The sequence below is a fragment of the Schistocerca nitens genome, chromosome 1 (assembly GCF_023898315.1).
Source record: "Schistocerca nitens isolate TAMUIC-IGC-003100 chromosome 1, iqSchNite1.1, whole genome shotgun sequence".
Lineage (NCBI taxonomy): Eukaryota > Metazoa > Arthropoda > Insecta > Orthoptera > Acrididae > Schistocerca > Schistocerca nitens.
The window spans coordinates 859,073,798-859,096,657 of record NC_064614.1 but is presented as its reverse complement, the minus strand read 5'-3'; the positions used below and the strand labels follow the sequence as shown (position 1 = coordinate 859,096,657).

The following is a 22,860-nucleotide window of genomic DNA, read 5'->3' as shown; positions in this document are numbered from 1 at the left end:
ACAACATTCTATTTATTTTTTATTAGTTAATTTTTATAAATGCATACTTGGAGCTATAGTGCTATTGCCACATGGTAACAACTTTACTAAAGGAATCTATTTCTTTATTATTGTTGGGCTTTTTCAATTAAAATTACCAATTGTTCCCTTTCGTGAATTTAGCAAGTATAGAAAAAATGTGTAACCAAGACATTTATGTACTAATGACAGGATGCTCATGACATAAAGTGCCAATGACACTCTGGTTCTTAATATTCTGACAAATAACTAGATTTTCATCATAAAAAAGATGTTGGTTCATGTACCACTTACAGTGCTACAAGTTTTCCTTTTCTCAAGCTCAAGGTCACTCTTTGTTTTTCTTTATATTCAGAATGGCCATATTTTTCTTAGACAATTCACAGACCTATGTATTTTACTCATTGCTCACTTACTTTTTTTACCAAGAGTTCTGCTATTGTATCACCGCCTACTGTGTTAGTATCATCAGCAAATGATTTCCATAGTTGTCATCACATGAATAGCTGCTTTTGTATATTAATAACAGTAACGAGTCTAACACGGAACTTTAAGGAAATCCTATGTCAAAGTGTTTTCTTTAGTCTGATATATGTTAGTGCAATTTTTATTATGCTTTATACTTAACTAATTCTACACTTTGTTCCTTATTTTACAGATTTAACGAACACTACTCATTAGCTACTCCACATTCTTATACTAATTTAAAATTCTTTCGGGGTGAAGTGTCTTGCATGCATCTGAATACTTATTTCTTTCAAAACTGTCCTTGCCACATTCTCAAAGCACAGCTTTTGTTCAATACATTTTTACCGATCTTGTTACTCTTCTCATTTCTGAAACAAACTGGTACCCCCTAAGGAAGTTCTGTCTATGTAATGTAATTCATAAATGTGATTTCTCAAGAGATTACATTATTTTCAGAATGATAACAGTAGAGAAATTAACCTACAATTTTCAATACCCTTGTACAAGATACAAGGAAAGTTTGTGTTTATAATGTTCCAAATTTTTGTACATTATCCAAAAAATAAATATTAGTTTTGTTTCTCTTTCTCTGTATCTGTTTTACAACATCCACATAGCACTATACTTCTCCTGTACAATAATTTATAATTTAATCTTTTAATTGTAGTAGTTGTTCACAACACACATGTACTTCTATCACACTGGTGTGCAAAACTTAAGCACGAAATTGTCGCATAATGTGTCACTACCAAGTAACATAGCTTGATGAAACTTCGAAAGAACTGCTACAGGATAGTACAGAAGTTTACTGAAATAAATACGCAATAAACCGAACAGTAATGATGCTTTTATTCAAAGACGGTTAAAGCATAAAAGGTAGATTTTCAACACTTCTTTTTCCCTTCCAGTATGTCATTAAAAACTTAATGCGCCTCACTTACGTGACAGAAAGTTTGTTAGCCTTTTTGAGATAGATGTCATAAGGTTTCTCTTCTTCTTGACCTCTTTCATGGTACCTTGATTTATTTTTATTTCTGTCAAGCTGGTCTTCGATATCCTATAAACGCATTCTGTCTGTCTTCAACAGTGTCCAGCTTCAGGTTGATTAATAGCCTTTTTTTTCTTTTCTATTCTAAACAACTTCTTCACCAGTAGTCCAAATTCAATGCGAGTTAAGCTGTTTCAATTATTTTCTTATTTACAGGCTACATCTGTTGTCTTCTACATGTAAGGTGCTTAAATAACAAAATTTTCAGCTATTTCTGTTTTATTCCTTTCACTTTGAAAGTGATGTGACCTAATTTCTGATTTGCTTACTATCATAATTTTGGAATATTATGACAATGTAAGGTGATACGATGGCACTCTATACCCTCTGTCAAGGAGAGCCATCTCCTAAATTAAAGACACAAGTGATATTACTGTGGGCCACAGAAGATTACACATAAGTGTAGTAACGCTCTTGGGTGAGAAAAAGAAAAAGGCCATTTAGCATTTTTGTTGAAAGGGTATTTACACAAACCAAACTTATTACTACATAAAGAAACCAATACTAGATAAGTGATAACATCTTACCCTGGTTTGAAGCTTCTCTTGACGTTTTTCCGTGTTTGCGATTTAAAATTTGGGTTGTTTTGAAATCCACCTTATGTAGAACGCTATATATTTCTTTTTATTCACCCAGACATGTTCTGACACCTATCTGTCATCATCTGTGTGTCAAATTTATTTCTGCAAAGTATAATATAAAGTTTAAAATCATATATCTGTTGTAGGCCTAAAATTATAACATATGATTTTTGTTTGGTTTGTTTCGATCGCTCACCTGAAAGTTACATTGCTAATGAAATTGCATTATTATATGTGGGTTTTTGTGTCCTTTTCGTCGTTTTGGCAACACGTCATCTGTAAAGTAGTTGTTAATAAAATTGTTGTGTATTTCTGAAGTACTATTTTACGTGTAGAGCTTATTATGTTGCTGTACTTACATTTTAAGTCTAGTTGTGTACCTGTGGTGGATATCTCTTTCTGTTGCTGTTGAGGAAACTGTTTTCACAGTTATTTATAAGAATTTTTGCTCACATCACTACTTCGCACGTATTTTCCACACAGTGTGACAAAACGTGATTTGAGCGGACACTTCTGTCTCCATATGCATTGAGAGGTGCTATCTTATAACTGCTCACTTCTTCATCGTCTGCCTTGTGTTTAAAATCACGCTACTTTTGAATGTTTCGTGAGAACTATCGTGCTGTCTGCTGAGGGGAGGGGGTCGTATGTGATGTGATTTTTTTTACAGAAGCTGATGAAGTGAAACATTATGATCACCTGCATAACTGATTCTGTGTGCCACGGATCCGACAATTTCTTTGTAGGTTTCTGAAGGTATGAGCCATGTAATTCGCTTAAATAACGGGCCACCGACTTCCGTACGCGATGACAGCACCCGATAGCGACCCAGACGGGTTCCATATGATTTAAAATAGGCGAATTTTGTCGCATCAACGTGAGTTTACTGTAATGCTCCCCAAACCACTGTAGCGCTGTTCTGGCTCCGAGACACGGACAGTTATACTGCTGAAATATGACATCGCCATGGGGGAAAACATTAAACATGAAGGGATGCAGCTGTCAGCGTGTCTTTGATTGCTACCACAGGTCACATACACGCGCAGGAGAATGTTTCCCATGGTATAATACGTTCCCACCAGCCTGCGTCCGTGATTCGGTGTACTTGTGGACCCGACGATCACCTCGTGACGACCATCGACGTACTGTATCAAAATTGTGATTGACCCAAAGAACAGACTCGTTTCAATTGATCGACGGCCGAATCCCGATGGTCCCGCGCCCACTGCAATCGTAATTGACGATGTCTTTGAGTCAACATGTGAACACGTAGGGGTGATCTGCTGCGGAGCTCCGTATTCAACAATGTACGATGAACGGTATGCTCCGGAATAGTTGTGCATGCATCACCATTGTGCTCTTTCGGCAGAGATGCCACGGATCAGCATCAGCAACGAAGCATACGAGTGTGGGATTTGTGTCTGTGTTGAGACGCCATGATCGGCCTCATTTGAACTTGAAGTTGGAGTGGCTGCTTAGGACGGATATAGGGTCCCATATTGGTTTGATTCCTGTGGATGCTATCGATAGGTGGGACTACACTAGGCATGGCCTTCACCTCAATAGGAAAGGGAAGGGAAAACTGTCTGGGTTGATTGCAGAAAACTTAAGGGGGGACACTGGCACAAGTGGGAAAATACAAGTGGTCATAGGTGTCAGAGGGATGCCTATTTTAGGATAGGGAAGGGGGAAAGAAAACGAGTTTTAAGAGAGATTGGCAGACACACTCAGTTTGAGAAAACAGATGAACAGGAGTCAGATTTTATATACAGCCTCCATTTAAACAGTGTTTAACAGAAAGTAATCAGAAACTGCCAGTTCATCTTCACCAAAGCAGTTACAATCCCATTAGTATGCAGTATCAGTTATCTTTATTACACCAGAACATTCCGGGACTTAGAAATAAAGTTGATGAACTACTCATTTGTATCGATGAAATGAATTCATCTAACCAAATTGACATAATCTGCCTCTCTGAACATCAAGTGACCACTGATATAGATATGTTAGACATTTCAGGATTTAAGCTAGCTTCCTACTTGTGCAGAGTGAATATGGATGGAGGAGGAGTTGCCACATTTATCAAAAACTGCCATAAATTCAAGAACATTGACATTAAAAAATTCTGTTTAGAGCAGCATCTAGAAGCATGTGCAACAGAAGTAGAGTTCCATAACAGATCCTATATAATAATAACTATTTACCGAGCACCTGCAGGAAATTATAATCTATTCTTAGATCATCTAGAAGCTCTTTTGGGTTATTTAACAGGAAGAAACAAAGAAATTTTGATTGCTGGTGACTTTAATACAGATTTTCTAATGCAATCTTCCAGTAAACATTCACTGCAGTTAGTAATGTTGTCTTTCAATCTAACTCACACTGTAAACTTTCCAACTAGGATCACTAAATCCTCAAGGACAGCCATTGATAACATTTTTATAGACAAATCAAAGGAACAAAATCATATCATAAAACCTGTTATAAATGGACTATCAGATCATGACATGCAGCTCCTTATTTTAGATGTAAATTCTAAGCAGATTATCAAGACTGCTAAATCTGAGTACAGGAGAGTAGTCAATCAACCAAAAATTGAGTGTTTTAGAAAACTGCTCAAAGATATGAACTGGAAAGATGTTTATAGTGCTCATGACATGAATGAAAAATATAACACATTCATGAACAATGTCAGTACCATGTTTGAAAACTGTTTTCCTCTAAAAGTTACTCAAATTAAACAGAAGTCTATAATAAAACCATGGATTACACAAGGAATAAAGATTTCCTGTAAACCAAAAAGGAAAATGTATCTGTCGACCAAGAATAGCTCCTATGCTGATGATTTAGCTAAATACAAGGAATACTGTAAAACATTAAAAAAAGTAATTCAGATGTCTAAACAAATGCACTATGAGAAGAAGATAGCAATGTCAAGGAACAAAATAAAAACAATATGGGATATAGTGAAAGAGCAGACTGGTAGAACCAGAAAGGAACAGGAGCAAATAGCACTGAGGGTAGACGACACATCAGTAACTGATGGACATAGTGTGGCAAATCTATTTAACAAGTACTTTATATCCGTTACTGATAGAATGGGACTTTCAGGATCAGTAAATAATGCCCTTGATTATCTGAAACTAGCCTTCTCAAATAGCTTCAAGTACATGAATATATCACTCACTTCACCAAAAGAAATAACATCCATAATAAAATCTTTAAAAACAAAGCATTCTAGTGGGTATGATGAAATATCAACAAAGTTAATTAAGGCACGTTCTTGTGAGTTTAGCACAATTCTAAGTTACTTGTGTAACCAGTCAATTATAACTGGGACATTTCCTGACTGGCTAAAATATGCAGATGTTAAGCCTCTATTTAAGAAAGGGGATAAAGAGATACCATCAAACTACAGACCGATTTCACTTTTGCCAGAATTCTCAAAAATTTTAGAAAAAGTAATGTACAGGCAGCTGCTCAACCATCTGACCACAAATAACATATTATCAAGAACACAGTTTGGATTTCTGAAGGGTTCTGATATCGAGAAGGCTATTTACACCTACAGTGAAAATGTACTTAATTCATTAAATAACAAATTACAAGCAGCAGGTATTTTCTGTGATTTGTCAAAGGCATTTGATTGTGTGAACCACAACATCCTTTTAAGTAAATTAGATTTCTATGGTGTCACGGGCAGTGCTGCAAAATGGTTCAAGTCATACCTCACTAACAGGAAACAAAGGGTGTCAGTGCAAGGGACTAGTGAATTAAGTCATCAGTCATCATCAGAATGGGAAGAAATTACATGTGGTGTCCCACAAGGATCCATCTTAGGGCCATTGCTTTTTATTGTGTACATTAATGATCTCTCATCAGTTACACTGCCAGAAGCAGAGTTCGTTTTGTTTGCAGATGACACAAGTATTGCAATAAATAGTATGTCAAGTGTAGTTCTAGAAAGATCTGCTAATGGTATTTTCATGGATATTAATGAATGGTTTAAAGCCAACTCACTGACATTAAACTTCGAAACGACTCACTATATGCAATTCAGAACCTGTAAGAGGTTTCCACCCAGCATATGCATAAAATATGAAGAAGAGCAGATAGAAGAGGTTGACAGTCTTAAATTCCTGGGATTGCAACTTGATAATAAATTCAGTTGGGAAGAGCACACCACAGAACTGCAGAAACGCCTTAACAAATCTGTATTTGCAATTCGAGTGTTAGCAGACATAGGCGACATAAAAATGAAAAAGCTTGCATAATTTGCCTACTTTCATTCCATAATGTCATATGGTATAATATTTTGGGGTAACTCTTCAAGTCAAACAAAAGTTTTCAGAGTCCAAAAGCGTGTAATATGTATTATTTGTGGAGTAAATTCATGGACGTCCTGTAGAAACCTCTTCAAGGAACTGGGTATACTAACTGCTGCCTCTCAGTATATTTACTCATTAATGAAATTTGTTCTAAATAATATATCTCTTTTTCCAACAAACAGCTCAGTTCATACATACAATACAAGGAACAAAAATGATCTGCACAATGGCTTAAAAGCACTTACTTTAGTTCAAAAAGGGGTCCACTACTCAGGAACACTCATCTTAGATAATTTGCCAGTAAACATAAAAAATTTAGTTACAAATAAAGATCAGTTTAAAAGGAGCCTGAAAGACATACTAGTGGCCAACTCCTTCTACTCCATTGACGAATTTTTTAATAGAAACAAATTATGTATATATTCATACTATTAGTATTGCTATTTTAACCATAAAAAAAATTGACATGTTCCACATCCACGAGGATCTCCTCAGCATGGATCTATGGAACGAAAACTAATCTAATCTAATCTAATCACCTACTTCACAGAATAGACAAGCTTCCGAACCTCACGTTCTGTGAACCAACCAGCACCAGCTTTGCCGTTTTGGAGATATTCGTTCACAGACTCTGCTTAATAATAATCAGCCCTTTGTCAAAGCCACTTATCTCAACGGATTTCCCCGTTTGTAGCCCATATCTTCGCTAGAGTAATCCCTTGTCCGTGTCTCCTCTGCTCACATAGTTTTGTCACCGCATCACGTGTAAAACCACCAGGCGGCATCCAACGTCACATTGGGCAGTGGTCATAATGTAGTGGCTTATCACTCTGTGTGTGTGTGTGTGAGCATATTATATTACGTCACATATGTTTCGTCCACCAGCAGGCATGTTTGTGTGAATGAAAAGAGATAAATAGTGTTTGACATAAGGCGTATTTCGAAACAACCCAAATTATAGACCGCTGATATTTATTACGAGTGTGGATTTGCTGTAGCCAGTACGCACGTTGAAAGGGAGGCAGAGAGCGCAGCGGGAGCAGTGGTTAGCAGGGGACCCGTGGTGTGGGGAGCGAGGGCGTACCATCCTCATTAGGGGGCACGGTGTGGGCGGCGCGGCGCAGCACGCAGTGCGCCGCTGGCTGCGGGCCAGGCTTCAACACTCGCCGCTCCGGTAAGCCGCTCATTGTGCCGCTGCCTGCCTCTAGTATCGATTACAACCTCCCGTACAACGCTTCCGAAGCAGGTTTTATAGCAAGCATGTAACGAAACTGTATGATCTTGAAAAGTAATATGATATCATACATTGCTATAGCTTGTGTCATAAACTTTAAAAAGTTCACTGGGTTTACAAACATCATGTAATAATAATAATGATAAGAGAAGACTATTAGTCGTCCGCCAGCGGCCTTGCCACCGGTTCCCGTCAGATGAGCGAAGTTAAGCGCTGTTTAAGCTCTCTCTAACTTGGTTGGCATTTGGACAGTGACTACCGGGTCTGCCGACTGCTGTAGGCGAGTGGGGGTACACTCAGCCCTTCTGAAGCCAATTGAGGAGCTACCTGATTGAAAAGTAGCGGCTCTGCTCTCGGAAATTGACCAATGCCAGGGAGAGCGATGTGCTGACCCAGTGCGCCTCCTTATCCGCATCCAGTGACGCCTATCGGCTGAAGATGAAGGCGCGGTCGGTCGGTACAGTTGGGCCTTCCGAGGCCTGTTCGGACGGACGGTTTATGAGTCCTCTAACGCTTGATTTGCAATTTACGAGATAGTCATGTGTTGTGGTCTTCAGTGCAGCTCGGCCTGCTGTGCCTGTACTGTGCAAGTGTCTCTGTATCTGCATAATTATTGCAACCTACATGCTTTTAACCTGCTTACTGTCGCCAAACTTCGGTCTCTCACAATAATTTTACCCGCCTTATTTTCCTACGGTACCAAATGAACAGTTCCTTGATGACTCAAGTTGTATCCTATCAACCAGTCTCATCTTTTAGTCAAGTTAAACCGTAAAGCCCTTTATTCCCCAATTCGATTCAGCACCTCTTCACTAGTTATTGATCATTCCATCTAATCTACTGCATTTTCTGTAAAAGCGCATTTCAAAAGCATCTATTATCTTGTATGAGCTGTTTGTCGCCGAAGTTTCATTCGTGTGCAGCCCTATGCGCCAGACGAGTGGTTTCAGGACACTACAATTTATATTCGGCATTATCAGATTTCTCTTTTTGGGTATAGCGTTTCTTGCTATTGCCAGTCTGCATTTTACGATGACTGTTCGGACAGTAAGGTGAAATGGAAACCACAGTGAAAATCCGTTGAAACTTTGCACAGATGTGTTGAACAGTGTTTCTAGTACGCCCGTCGATCGCTTCACATTGCTCTTTTCAGTTCTGTGAGCACATTGAAACGTAAAGATGCCTAGAGAGTAGTGTCTCCCGCCAAGTGGGAGTGCCTGTGAGAGATTCCTCTTGATTTCACGCAGCCCATACAATTGTCATGCATTTTCTTCTTCATGACAATTCTTGGCCGCACACTGTGGGGCAATGAGGAAACTACTGCAGCGTTTCGAATGGCAAGTGTGTGGTCACCTACCATACTCCCCTGGACTTGGCCCCCTCTGATTTTCATCTCTGTTCACATGAGCTACTGACTATGAAGACAATATTTTGTACAGACAACAAGCTGCAGATCAGAGTAGATAATAGGCAGAAAGCACAAGTGGCTGCATTCTATGATGAGGGTATAGGAAAGCTGGTACAATACTACGTTAAATGTCTCTGTCGGAAAGGCGACTATGTAGAGAAGTAGCTGAAATGTGTACATAGCTAATGCAAATAAAACATTTTTTATTCTGACTGTAGGTTCTATTTCGCGACCGACCGAACCGTACTTTCCGAATAGCCCTCGTATATCCACACTGCTTCAGCCATTGTCATTTATTTTGCTGTCCAAATAGCAAATCTCATCTTCTACTTTTAGCATCTCACTTCCTAATTTGATTTTCTCAGCGTAGCCTCATTTCATTCAACTACATTCCGTTACTCTAGGTTCAGTTTTGCTGATATTTATCTTTCAACCTCCTTTCAAGGTAGTATTGATTCCTCTAAAAGCGTCCTCCAAGTCATTTTCCCCTCTTACAATTTTTATCTATTTTTATTGTATTTCATCGTTAATAACTTCGACATTTCAAAGAGTGCATTCCAGTCAATACATTCGAAAGTATTATCTACGTGTGCAAACGTTATAAGTGTAATTTGTCTTTTTCAGTCTTTCTTCTAATGTAAGTCGTAGCGTCAGTTCTGACTCTCCAGAATTCAAACTGATCTTCCATCAGGTCGGTTACAACCACGTTACATTCTTCTGTAAATAATTCATGTTAGTCTTATACGACCATGACATAAACTGATGGTTCCGTAATACACACATGTCATCATCTGCCTCCCTTAGCACTGAGATCTTTTTGAAGTCTGGGGGTATTTCTCCTGCCTCATAAGTCCCGCGTAGAAGGGGAAACAGTTTCTGTAGTTAATTCTTGCAAGGATCCGACGTGTTTATTAATTTCTGTATTTGAACGTAAATTAGTTGTATTCTGTGAGTTTATGCTTAGTCCAGAGTTTGTAACATTTTCAGTCCAATTAGTGTTCGAATATAGGGATATGGTGCTTCAAATGACTACTCTGAAATCAATTATGCAATTACTATTTGGATCCTTGATCTGTTTTAAATTCCGACATCAAATGTGTAAAGACGAAAGTGAACGTAATCACCCGAAGATGGGCATATTCCCGAAACCGGTCGTGTTTTAAACAAACCAACTTCAGTTATGACTGGTAACGGATTTCTTCAACATTAGCCAATGTTATTATTATGCAACAGTGATTGAAGCTTTGAACAGCTATGTGGAAAAGATTAATGTCATCAGAAAAATCTTGAGCTAAGACTGCTGGCGATTGATGCTGATGCCATACTTACAATAGTACACAATTTAGTTTCAGGAAGACAATTTATGAAAAATAAGAAAATGATATAGTATACCTCCTTCACTTATGAAAGGCTTACCAAGACAGTTCAGTTTGGACCCATCTCAATAAAATAACAGTAATAATTAAGGTTTAATCACTCAACACACTTCGTATAGTTTAAAACAGTAAAAAGTCTCATCGTTTTGTTGTGCTTGTAACACTAGAGGACCGCCCCGTCTTCGTACACGTAGTACTAAGTACCTACAGCCGAACGACTTAGCTGACGTAGCGGTAGTTGTATACCCAAAACTTCCTCTGAATCAGTTTATCTAATGGTGAAAGCCACATCAGAATCACACAGTAGTCCCTGTGATTAGCCTTATAATATGTATAGACGTTTTGCACAGTAACAAGACGTCAAATCAGTAGTTTCAATAGAAACTTCATAGTCAGCCATTAATTTTTGAATAGATCAGTTGAAATGTACAGCTATGTTGAAATGTACAGCTAAGTCGTTAAGTTACAGAGTCCTGTCTGCATAACGTACATTATAGGTTGCAACTCTATCTCAGACTGATACACGAGGACAGAAACATATCGTGGTGTTGTTGAAGAAACATGCATTCGACAAGTTTTTTAGATAGGCCACTGCACACATACAACGCTGTCGTTGGATGTTCAGTAATTTTTCACGGAACGTCAGTTTTATACTTTAAAATGTGAACTTCGTGGTATGTTCCTCAACGCACTAATTATAAGCAATTAATTAGCATAACCAACTGTAAACTGTGCGATGCCAAAGTAGAGAGCTATGTTAACCACACAGGTTTAATCTAATTGGAGAAATGCTTGACTCAAGAAAACGGAAGACGGAAGACTAGTATTTAACGTTTCGTCCTTGACAAGGTAATTAAAGCAAGGAGAAAGAAGGAACCATCCCGGCATTTACTTTAAATGCCTTAGCAAAATGTAAGCCTGCATGAGTGGGCAGGGATCTCAGTCGGTGTCCTCCTGGCTGGGAGACCAGTGTCATACAACTGCACGATCTGGATCGATTAGACTATCGAGAACTTATCTAAAAGTGGAAGTAATCAGTTGAAAAATTAATTTTATGTGGCTGAAAGTGAAATATAAATGCGAAAACAAACTTACATCAAACAAATATTAATACAGAGGAATTGGATAAATAGTGCAGCAAGGTAATCAGGGTCCAGTTGCAAGACAGTCGTATCAGAATCTGAGAGTCATTGTAGATCTCATATTTAATCTAAATAATGATTATCAGTGGTAAAATCTACCACTGATGTGTTTTGAGCAGAAACATCAGGAAAGTGTCTGTCAGCTCCCATGTTGTTAAACATTATCTTATAAACTGTGAAGCATGACAGAACAGTGTTAAAATGATACTTATTTTCACTAAGAGGAAAATTCAATTATTCCATTACAATTAAGTGTTTAATAGTCTCTTTGAGCAGACTATAGTCAATCAGTGACTAATTTACACAGTGTCTGTTGTTCTTATTGATCAATCAAAGTGTGACTAATGGTCAATTTGTCACAACTGTTATATTAATTAAATAACGTCAACAGATAACTGTCTGTATCCAATGTGGAAGGACAGCAGTAAACAGCAATTACAATATTAGCTTGTTGACTGTAACTGTAAACTTGCAAGAATTTTAAATATTAAATATGAAACTGATATTCATTTTTACCTGCAGGCTCTTATTGTTATCTTTCCAGACATTAATAAGTTACAAAAGAGCTATACAGTATAGGGTTTACTTGCAGTGAAAAAGAGATCAAGAAAACAATACTGAAAAGCTACTTCCACGGTTTCATCAAGCTACTAGGAGAAACAAAACTCAAGAAGTTAGAGGCTGGTTGGCAGAAATGTAAGAAGTAGGTAGAACTCACAGAAAGCACCTAGTGCAGATTCAGCATTATCTTGCCTTCGCAGGTAGCTTTGTCATTCTTGGTGTATTGCGTATTGTGTATTGAACAGGGGACCTAGAAACGACGGAGAGGCTTCGTCTCACTGTTGCCCACAACAGGCCAAAGCAGTCCACCCACCCCACCGCCGCCTCACACCGAACCCAGTGTTATTGTGCGGTTCGGACCCAAGTAGACCCCCTCTGGGAACGTCTCATACCAGACGAGTGTAACCTCAAATGTTTGCGTGGTGCACGCTTACATGGAGACAGTGTTTGTGCAGGAATCGCCGACAGTGTAACTGAGGCGGAATAAGGGGAACCAGCCCGTATTCGCCGAGGCGGATGGAAAACCACTTTAAAAACCATCCACAGGCTGGCCGGCACACTAGACCTCGACACTAATCCGCCGGGCGGATTCGTGCCGGGGACCTGCATGCCTTCCCGCTCGGGAAGAGCGCGTTAGACTGCGCGGCTAGTCTTGCGCGCTTTGTCATCCTTACTTACAAACTAATTTCCCTATCAGTTTCACAGACAATGTGAGGAATAGATAGAGATGACTCACCAAGTGCGGATTCAGTGATAGTCTGCATTGTCAGACAGAAATGATAATACTATATTACTCAGCGAAAAAAGCGAACGAGTACATCTGAAATGCACTGGTTTCATGCCAAACGCAAACTGCAACAGCAAAACTAATACTACCCCTTACTATAAAACCGTCACTAATAGAAAGAGTGATTACCAGACTAATCATACAGGTTAGATGCACACAGACGTCATTTCCCATGGGCACAGTCCGCAGCTTGTGGCCTAGAGGTTAGCGTTGCTGCCTCTGGATCATAGGCTCCAAGGTTGCATTTCCAGCCGAGTCGGGGATTTTCTCCACCCGGGGACTGGGTGTTTGTGTTGTTTGTGTCATTTCATCATCATTCGAGAAAATTGCGACACTGGACTTAGAAGAGACTGAGGATTTGTACGGGCGCTGACGACCGTCCCAGTGAGCACCCCACAAACCAAACGTCATTATCATCATCCCATGGACACAGCAGAGAAACAGCGCGTGAATTGTGTGTGAAACGGAGTACGTGATTAACAGTACAACACAGCAAAGGCAACAAAACGAAGAAGATGAATTGTCACTACGTCGTACACATGAGAGATTATTCATTTTACGAGAATATTATTACAGCGAGGTAGAGCTGAAGGGATCCGCACCACACAAGTGAAGGCCACATCATTTTGGACCCCTTCAATATAATGCTGAGCCGAAACATTATGACTTCTACGACAGCGAATCCCACCTGGTGATGCTGTGGGCACATGGCATGGTAAGAAAAGCATATAAGCAGAGCAGAGACGACTGGGGATTATTTAGCTACGATGAGGGTGGCAAAATACACTGACGTAAGCGACTTCGGCGAAGGACAAGTTGTTGTGGCCCAGCGTCTGGTAATGACAATCTTGGGATGGCAAAGCAGATTCTCTGTTTGCGTGAGCATCTGTGGAAAGCGAATAAAAATCTATCGGTGTACATGCCGCGTCAATTCAGGATAAAACTCGAAGCTTTCGACCACTACCTCCATGGTCGTCTTCAGGGCTAAAACTGACTGTCGTAAACTAGCGAGGCTCCCACTTTTATATGCAAGGGACAGCTTCTGATTGGCTGGAATACGTCATAGCATGTACACAGAGAGATTCTTATTCAAGAAATACGTCGTGAAAGACTTCGTAGCCATATCTATATGCAAAGTGAATGGAGGACGGTAAAATCACGAGTAGGTGACAAGGCGTTGAACGTTAACGTCGCATAACACAGGGCGTGTGTAGAATTCAGGTCGCCTGCAGCGCTCGTGCATGCGTGCCAGTACGAGTATCTCTTGCCCCGGTGCACACTCCGCTTCCACGGGGTGAGGGAGGGAAAAAGCGACTTTGTTTCATATTTCGCATTTCTTAACAGCATAGATCGCAGACAAAACAAATTTTTAGTATTATTTAATTATTTTTGGGGCACTGAAGATATAATTTATATTTGGCACAGACTCTGCGTACGGACAGATGCAGACAGTTTTGAGATTTTCGTCAGCAGACAGTTTCACGGATTTTCATCACTCAGGATGCAACGCAATCACGACTTACTTAGTTTTTCATGCACGTATGTTGAACAAAACATTGATATCAAATACGACCTCGTTATGGACATGTGGATACTCTTCCCGAGGAAAAAAAACAACTCGTGGACAGTTTTAGTATGAAAGATTTGACTTTTAAACGGAAATCACATTGCAGACGGACCAGTTCCATCCGCAGATGCTTAGAGGTGTTTCCAGCTGAAATGGCAAATGATCTCGAAAACAGCCGCGCGGGATTAGCCGAGCGGTCTGGGCGCTGCAGTCACGGACTGTGCGGCTAATCCCGGCGGAGATTCGAGTCCTCCCTCGGGCATGGGTGTGTGTGTTTGTCCTTAGGATAATTTAGGTTAAGTCGTGTGTAAGCTTAGGGACTGATGACCTTAGCAGTTAAGTCCCATAAGATTTCACACACGTTCGAACTTTTTTTTTTTTTTTATCTCCAAAACAATTCAAACAGATACAAGATTGGCAGTGTCCTCAAAATTTCAGGAAGCTATTCCTGCGATTCTTTCAGCGGCATAATGGATTGTTCAAAATTTGTGTTATCTTTAACGCCAGTGAGCTTAGGGAAATGAACTGTGATCCCTGTCAGAAGTCGTGCCTTCCACAATGCGATTTTCTTTTTACATGCATCCAGTTCCGCCATGAAATCGGAAATAAGCTGCTTCTCACCTTTCACTGTCTTTCTGCGAGCAGCCTGCAGTCAGTTCTATTTAAATTTCAAGGTCTGCAATCTATTCTGGATTTTATAATTTTCGTTCTTGCATTACCTTTTCCTTCAGAAATTCAATAGCAGAGAGTCTTAAATTGAAAACTAGTTTCACACATGTCTTTTGACTTAATCAGCATACGTCACAGTAATATTTAATATAATCATTTAGTTCAATTCCATCAAAAACTCTTGCAAGTGACTTTGTAAGAAAGAGTGCTATTCTCACCACAAATTCCATCTTTTGTTCCATACCTGCTTCTTGATGTACAAAACAATGAATACTGTACAAATCATCTGTCGATCGTTGTAATTTTCACCTCTTTGGCCGGCAAATAAATACTTAAATTCTATCTGCATTATGTTGTAATGTCGTTTCATAGCGAATTCGTGGTACCCTTCGGTTATGCGAATACGTAATAGATATTGAGAGTTCTCATCCTTCTCCTTCGTTATTCACATTAAGTTTAAAGAATTAGACGATAGATCTCTAGACTGCCATTTGTAGGACAAACAGCCACTTCCTAAGAATTTCGTTTACACTAGGAACAAATAGCGAAGGACAAACAGTGCTTACACCACGATTCAGCCAAACTGAAGAAAGTCGTGCTGACGAAAATCAGCAGCATCAGTTGCTGGACGAAGTGTCGCATCGCACTGCTAAACGAAATGTCGCGCTATTAGAGGAGGACTGAGCAGAGCTGAGACGTACCGAGTAGTGCTGAGACAGGCCAACCTCGGACCCCACGCGAGCTGCACATTGTGCACGTGTGAAGTTTTGCATGCAATGGTCGACCCTGTCAAACAGAACTTACAGGTCGGAGGCTTACCCGCGGTGTAAAGCCAGCATAAGAGACGATCTGCGGCAGACATGACACAGTACAAGACTGCTGCAGGCACAAGTGTTACGAATCACACCGTTCAGCGTACATTGTTGAAAACGGGACTCCGCAGTCGACGAGTCCTGCATTGTCTCATGTTGACCCAACGACATCGTCATTTACGACTTCAGTTGTCACAGTATCACGGAGATGGAACCGTGCATCAGTGGAGACGTATCACCCAGTCGGATGAATCACGTTTCTTATTGCATCAGGTAGATTGTCGTATGAGGATACGCCGTCATCCAGGCGAATGACTGCTCGATACATTCACGGCACCACGGATACAGGCCAGTGGAGGCAGTATTATCACAGTCTAACATAACACTCGTGACACTCACTGCTGTAGAAGTTGTTGCCGTTTGACAGATGGAGCGACACTAGCGCTCCAAGCGGCAGGTAAGGTGAACGTCAGACGCGTCGTAAGCATAATGTTTGTTTGCATCCATTTCCTACGTAATTTCCGAATTATTTGAGTTATTTTCTTGCCTCCAAGGGTTTGTGTAGTATCAGAAGGCATATATGTTTCTAAAAATGATTCTAAAATAAGCGCAAGTATGGACAAAAACCATGAATAGAGTGGCAAGCTACAACACATTCGTGAAGAAACACTTGTGACATTGGACAGAATTGCAGCTTACCACGTTGATATTAAAAGAATATAAACACACAGATTCATATGTAAGAAGCACAGACATTCACCTCTACATGCAAAAGCGATCGAAGCTCTTTTATCGTTCTGTAGGCCTACTGTGTTTGTCATTGTCGCCTGTTGCCACAAGTACGACCTTCATCTTTATATTATTCTAAGTGGGACAAGCAACTGCCAAATAGTGGGAGAAATATGCTGAAAACATTATAATGAGCTGATTACATTACATTTGAAAAACCAAATATTTGAATAATTTTCAAACAATCTGTCAGCGAACAAGGTGCTAACAAAGTAATGTCATCACACGAAAGAAGCAAGGAAAATTAAGTGACTAACAACAGAAGTGAATGAAATACATGCCAAAGAAATCAGTAGCCCAAATGATCAAACTTCTTCAGTTTCTTATTTGCTTTCTTGTTGTTAGAAACTAAGTCTTGATTCCAATATTTGAGCCGGTAAACGAGTATCACTTTAACAAATATCTTGATCAACAGCACCTTAGTTTCTTCACAACATCCAGGAGGAAAACTTGGGATAGCCATCAACAAGTCCACATATAATTCACCACAATTTTCTTGTGAGAACGTTCATCAAAAACTGAAGCCATCTGATTTTCACAATCCCTTAAAGTAAACAAACATTTTCACTGCAAATAACCAAGCTTCCAAATTTGTCTTCATTACTTTTGAAATCGCAATAAAACCTGTCGAATCTTTGTGGCAGTTTCCTCTTCGTCAGTTGAGGTGGCTTATTTAGAATGTCAAACAGTATGGGTGCTGCATTCCACACGAGTTTGTTATTTTCTGCGTTCATGAACTGGTTTTGTTCGAAATGTAGTGAACAGAACCTAATATTATTATACAGGTAAACTGGGTCTTTCTTCATAAGGTCTTCTCGTCTGCTATTAACTAGCCATTTTCTGCTCCTAAAACGAAACATTCATCATTTATACACATGTAGGTTGCAACTGAATCCTGACGATACAATTTAGTAACATCATGGTATATACATCTCAGGATCCTCAGGAAACCTAAAAAATACAGCTGTGGTCTCTTCTTCGTGTTGTTGCTGCAATTTATTGCGCTATAAACGCTCCCTATGGTAAAAACCATTGTATAAATCAAAATAAACAATCACTATCCGCTTTCACGATCGCGCCGAACTCATAGTTTGACCTACCGGCCGCTTGGGGCGCTGCTGGCGCTGTAGGCAACAAAATCGAGGCGAAGTGTCGCGACTGTTATGTTAGACTGGTATTATACTATGGGGGACATTCACCTGGGCTTCCATGGGGCCTCTGGTGGTAATCAAAGGCATCACGACAGCTGTGGACTACGTGGACATTACTGCAGACCACTTGCATCCGTTCATGTTTGTTGTCTTCGCCGATGGCGAAAGCATCTTCTAGCTGGACATCTGTCCATATTAAAATGCTAGAATCATGCTGGAGTGGTTTGAGGAGCATTATAGTGAACTCACGTTGATGTCTTACCACTAAATTCGCATGATCTGAACCCGATGGAATATATCTTGGACGTTATCGGGCGCCAGCTCCGTGCATATAAACCACCGGCCTCTAAATTAAGTGAATTATGTGATCCGTGCGGGAACATCTGGTGCCACATACCTCCGGCGTACTTGAGTTCATGCCGCGCAGAATCGCCGCGGTATTGCGTGCTAAAGGTGAACCCATTCTAAAGACGCACCAACACGCTATTAATCAGTTGGCCTCACTGTTTTGGCTCACCGGTGTAATTTATACACCTGTAGCAATACGATGTTGTTTCCTTCTGTATTCGTCAGTCTTCCGCTCAGAACCATACAAAAAATTATTCTTGTATGGAGCATTGTAGTATACTGCTACAGTAATAAACTAATCCGTCAGATTGTTAGTGCCGTCTATCCAATACTTTATTACTACACAAAGTATTTCAGTCCATCGAATAAAGATGTAAAGTCCACTTGCAGATCACGGGAGTCTTTAGATTACAAAAAGATTATTTTGAGATTCTCAGCTGGCACTCGCTAGCGTCTATTATCTACGAGTTGATACATGAAGTTTAGGATCAGAGAACGACCTACAGTTTAATCTAGTACTCCTGGAGGCATTTAGTCTAGTACTCCTGGAGGCACTGTACCACAAATCTGACGAGCTGGTACGGACAGTTGTACTGCTGGAGAATTTTGTGCCGGGTATTACAAATCGTCAGTTTTAATATCGGATTCCTTGTGTAAAAATGACAGCTTCCTGGCGACAGCCGACACGTTGTGGGGCGGCGAGTAAGAATAGGGGGAAAATATAACTGCTGTACAAAATGTTTGCATTTTGAATCAGCTTGGCGAGTTAGAGTTGGGGGAAATATTTTAGTATAAATGTTTGTTTGTTTTATCAGCTTCTGGCTATTAGAATATTGTTAAAGCTGTCTTTCGCCGTTCTCAACACTGGCTCTCTATTTACGTGTTAGCCCCCAGAAAGCGATTTAACAAAACGTGAAGCTTGTAAAAAGAGTTCCTAGTGCCCACTTCACCTGAGAAGAATATTATAGCTGCAGCTTATAACTCTGAGGAATTAGGAGATTGTCCGGGATTTCCAATCAAAAACGATTTTCCAAAATAGTTGAGTATATTCTCAAATTCACATATGAAAAACACCAATATCCCTACAATCTAACTAACAGAGCAGTTCAGAGTCTAATGCGCTGATGCAACTATAAATGTCCGAATTAGATGTTAAAAAGAATGCTCGCCATAATTTGATGAGAGTATTTCACCAAACGCCACGCTAAATAAATGGTAGAATGTCTGTCCCGCGACGGCACGTGAAAATACGACAATACGCAAACTGAAGCTAGAAAATGAAAATCATTTGAAATGATTTCATGGTTACGCGCATCTCTAGTAACTTAATACGGCACCCGAGGCTGTTTGTAGCAGTGATACCGACGCAGCGCGACTGCCGACACAGATGGCGTGTCATTCAGCGTCTGGAGAGAACTGGGGCCTTGCTTCCTCGCGCAGCGCTCTTTTATATAAATCCGCGGTGCGGACGGCTAAGGGAACGCCTGATCAAATCGGCTGTCCCGACTAGCCGCTGGGCTAGTAACGCACCACTTCAAGTTACATAATAAATTATAGCTTCTCTTGCTGATGGCCGAATAAGCTCTTAATTTAACTGTGCATTCAGCACGCAGGTAAGTATTGATAATAAAATTTTGACGTGGCTAACTTAAATATTTTGGGCGAGAGAATTAATTTAATTGCACTGCACGCAGCAGATGAGCTCTGAACTGTCCCTTTTGAGATCCGCTATCGTTATAATCTTATAGGTATTCAAAGGAAACTTCACACATCTTCCTAGTTATAGCGGACCTCCAACCTATTTAAATCTAAACATCCTAGCCTTATTTCTTAGCCTACTTAATCTATCTTGCTTCCTTCAGTTTTGAGACGAAAACCACAAAATCATGAATCTCCACTAAAATCTTAATTTGCGAAATCCAAAGTACTGTTTTTAGTAAATAATTATGAAAGATGAATCTAAATATAAATTTTGAAGTCTCTAGCTCTTTTCTGTTGCGCCAATTATTTTTGCAGAAAAACGTCCAAATTTCGGAAATGGCTTAAGTTATCGAACTGATATTTAGCACACATTAATTTAGTATTATTCCTGACATGCTATAAAAGTTTTAGGTCATTTGCTTGATTTTTAAGGTATTGCGCAACATTTATTACGTCAGAGCTAGTTACAGCAGACTGACTGGCACACAATGGAAACTGATGTGAATTTACTACAGCGTGAGTAGGCTGCTTCCCTACATCACCCTCTACTTAAATTTTCTGTTTATGAATGTTAATGAATGAAAAGAAAAATTTAATTACAAAAAGGGAAGCAAGAGTACAATTTAACTCCCTATGAAAATTCAAAATTGAAATGTAAACATGTAGAAACATTAAAAGAAAACTGATTACCTACATTAATTATTTAAATTGTGGGCATGTTCACTGCCTTTTAAACAATGTCATTACTCAAAATTTTAAGCAAAGTCAACGAAATATTTCGGCATACATATTGCCTTAGACAAACCAACACATACATATTGCCTTAGACAAACCAACACATACAAATTGAAAAATCATGAAAATCTTAGATCCATTAAATACATTAAATACATTTTTACATACACAAATTCAAAGAAAATAACATGATACATAAACAGATGATTATCTCTTAGCAGTCTTTTCTAAACCTGAAAGAAAATTTTCACATATGATTTTTACACACGTGGTTGTAGCCGCTTTGGCTGGCGTCCTACACTTCCATTCACAAGGGTAGAGGAGGGGAAGTTGCTATGGTGTGCGTCCTTCACGTTCCCTCTAGATTACATGGGGAAAGGGGAGGGGTCACTGTGAGTTGTGTCCAAGTCACTCCACGCTTTCACGCAGCTACCAGGCTGCCGTTATCTGGTTTGTCCTGTAGAACAAACAAAAAGAGTGCCTCAGACTCTGTTCACTTAATATCTAAGGGTGGGTCACAATGAAATGGGGATATATACATGTTATCCTTCAGTATGTTACTGGAACAAGTTAACAGAACTTTTTCAGTATTACTCTCGCGGTTACTTAATTGTCATAAAATCGTTAAACAAATGGCTCAAAACGCCTTTAGTCATGTACTCGAGAAAATTTATGCTCAAGGCATATAATCATAAATCATATTTAATCTGAATTTATCCTCTCTGGGTCGGAACACTGAACCAATGCTCGGTACATTCCTGACAAATCTGTATCTTATTCACTTAGCTGACATCTTTGATTACCTTATTCTTAGAGATAGTATGAGTATGATTAGTGGTTGTTTTCTCAGCTTCTTTGTACATGTGAGTAACTTTTGGTAATAGTACAGTTGTGAGTGTTCAAAACACATTACGTTTAGTTGACTACTAAATTCACTTATTGGTCTTCTGCTGTTGTCAGTTCCACACCTGCAATTAGGTACTTACTTACTTTGAAGTGTATTTATGCTGAGCTAAAATTTACGTTTCACGTCTGTCATTATGTTATTCAATTATGTTGCTAGTGTATGTACTTATTTAATACTCACTCTATTAATATTTAAAGCATAGGATAGCACATTTATTTCATATTCATAGTGTATTGCAGCTGATTAGTTTGCTCACGTGGCAATCCATTTCCAATCGATCGGACGCTGAAACCACAGGTAGTCTCTCTCGACCTACCACTAAAATGCATCAAGTAATTATGGACGTGCGTAATGCTAATTTCCTTAAACCTATAGGACACCATGAGCTGCTCTGTCTCATCTAACATAAGGGTACCTATGGTCGCATTCACGCCTCCAACTCATAACCTCAATACGTGTAGGTGTATCCTGTCACACACTACACCAAAATAATGGCCAGCTCCAACCTTATAAATACTTCAGGGACGTGTCCTTCACGTCTTAACCACAAACACTGCTCAATTCTATTACACTGCCTTTCCTTGCTACACCAGGTGAGTTTAATCTTACAAATTATCTGCATGTTTTTCATAACACTAAGCACTCTCTCTTACTATTAATTAGTTAGCTCTAATGCATACACTAGGTTTCACTATCACTTCAGATCCTGCTTGTACATGAATCTGTACATCTTTTTAAATTACTATTGTGGGACCATTTTCAATAAAACAACACTTGTACTTACAATATTACCAAGCTTCTATACATAATTGTTACTCAAATACATTTGTATCTTAATTTACGTCATACTTCTCTATTGTTTGTCACTATTAGGTTTGTCATATCAGGTATTTTGTTTCACTAATCGGTGGATAGAATAGTTACATAACTCATGGCTCGATAGCCATGACAGAAAATTTTGTTTTAAAGAAGAGGTCGAAATTTTTGTAGATAGGAAAGATGAGGGGTGAGTGAGACCTGAAATGGAAAGAAGATCTCACACAGCTGGGACCGCACAGCTGCCACACTGTGTAGAGGTTACAGAACAACCTCCTCCCTACATCATTCATTAGTTGAATGCTGGCTTCAGAAAATTTTCGAAATGGGAAGAAGGGGTCGAAATTTTGGTGGATAGGAAAGATGAAGAATGAGTGAGACCTGAAAGGGAAAGAAGATCTCACACAGCTGGGA

General features: G+C 39.5%; 1 protein-coding gene across 1 annotated transcript in view; it reads left to right on the top strand.

Annotated features, from left to right (window-relative positions):
- Positions 1-7,546: 7,546 nt before the first annotated feature.
- Positions 7,547-22,860, top strand: part of LOC126209843 (leucine-rich repeat-containing protein 15-like) — a 133,300-nt gene continuing 117,986 nt past the window's right edge. The window contains exon 1 of the mRNA XM_049939004.1: positions 7,547-7,617. The gene's annotated coding sequence lies outside the window, so the exon portion shown is untranslated. The remainder of the gene's footprint in view (positions 7,618-22,860) is intronic.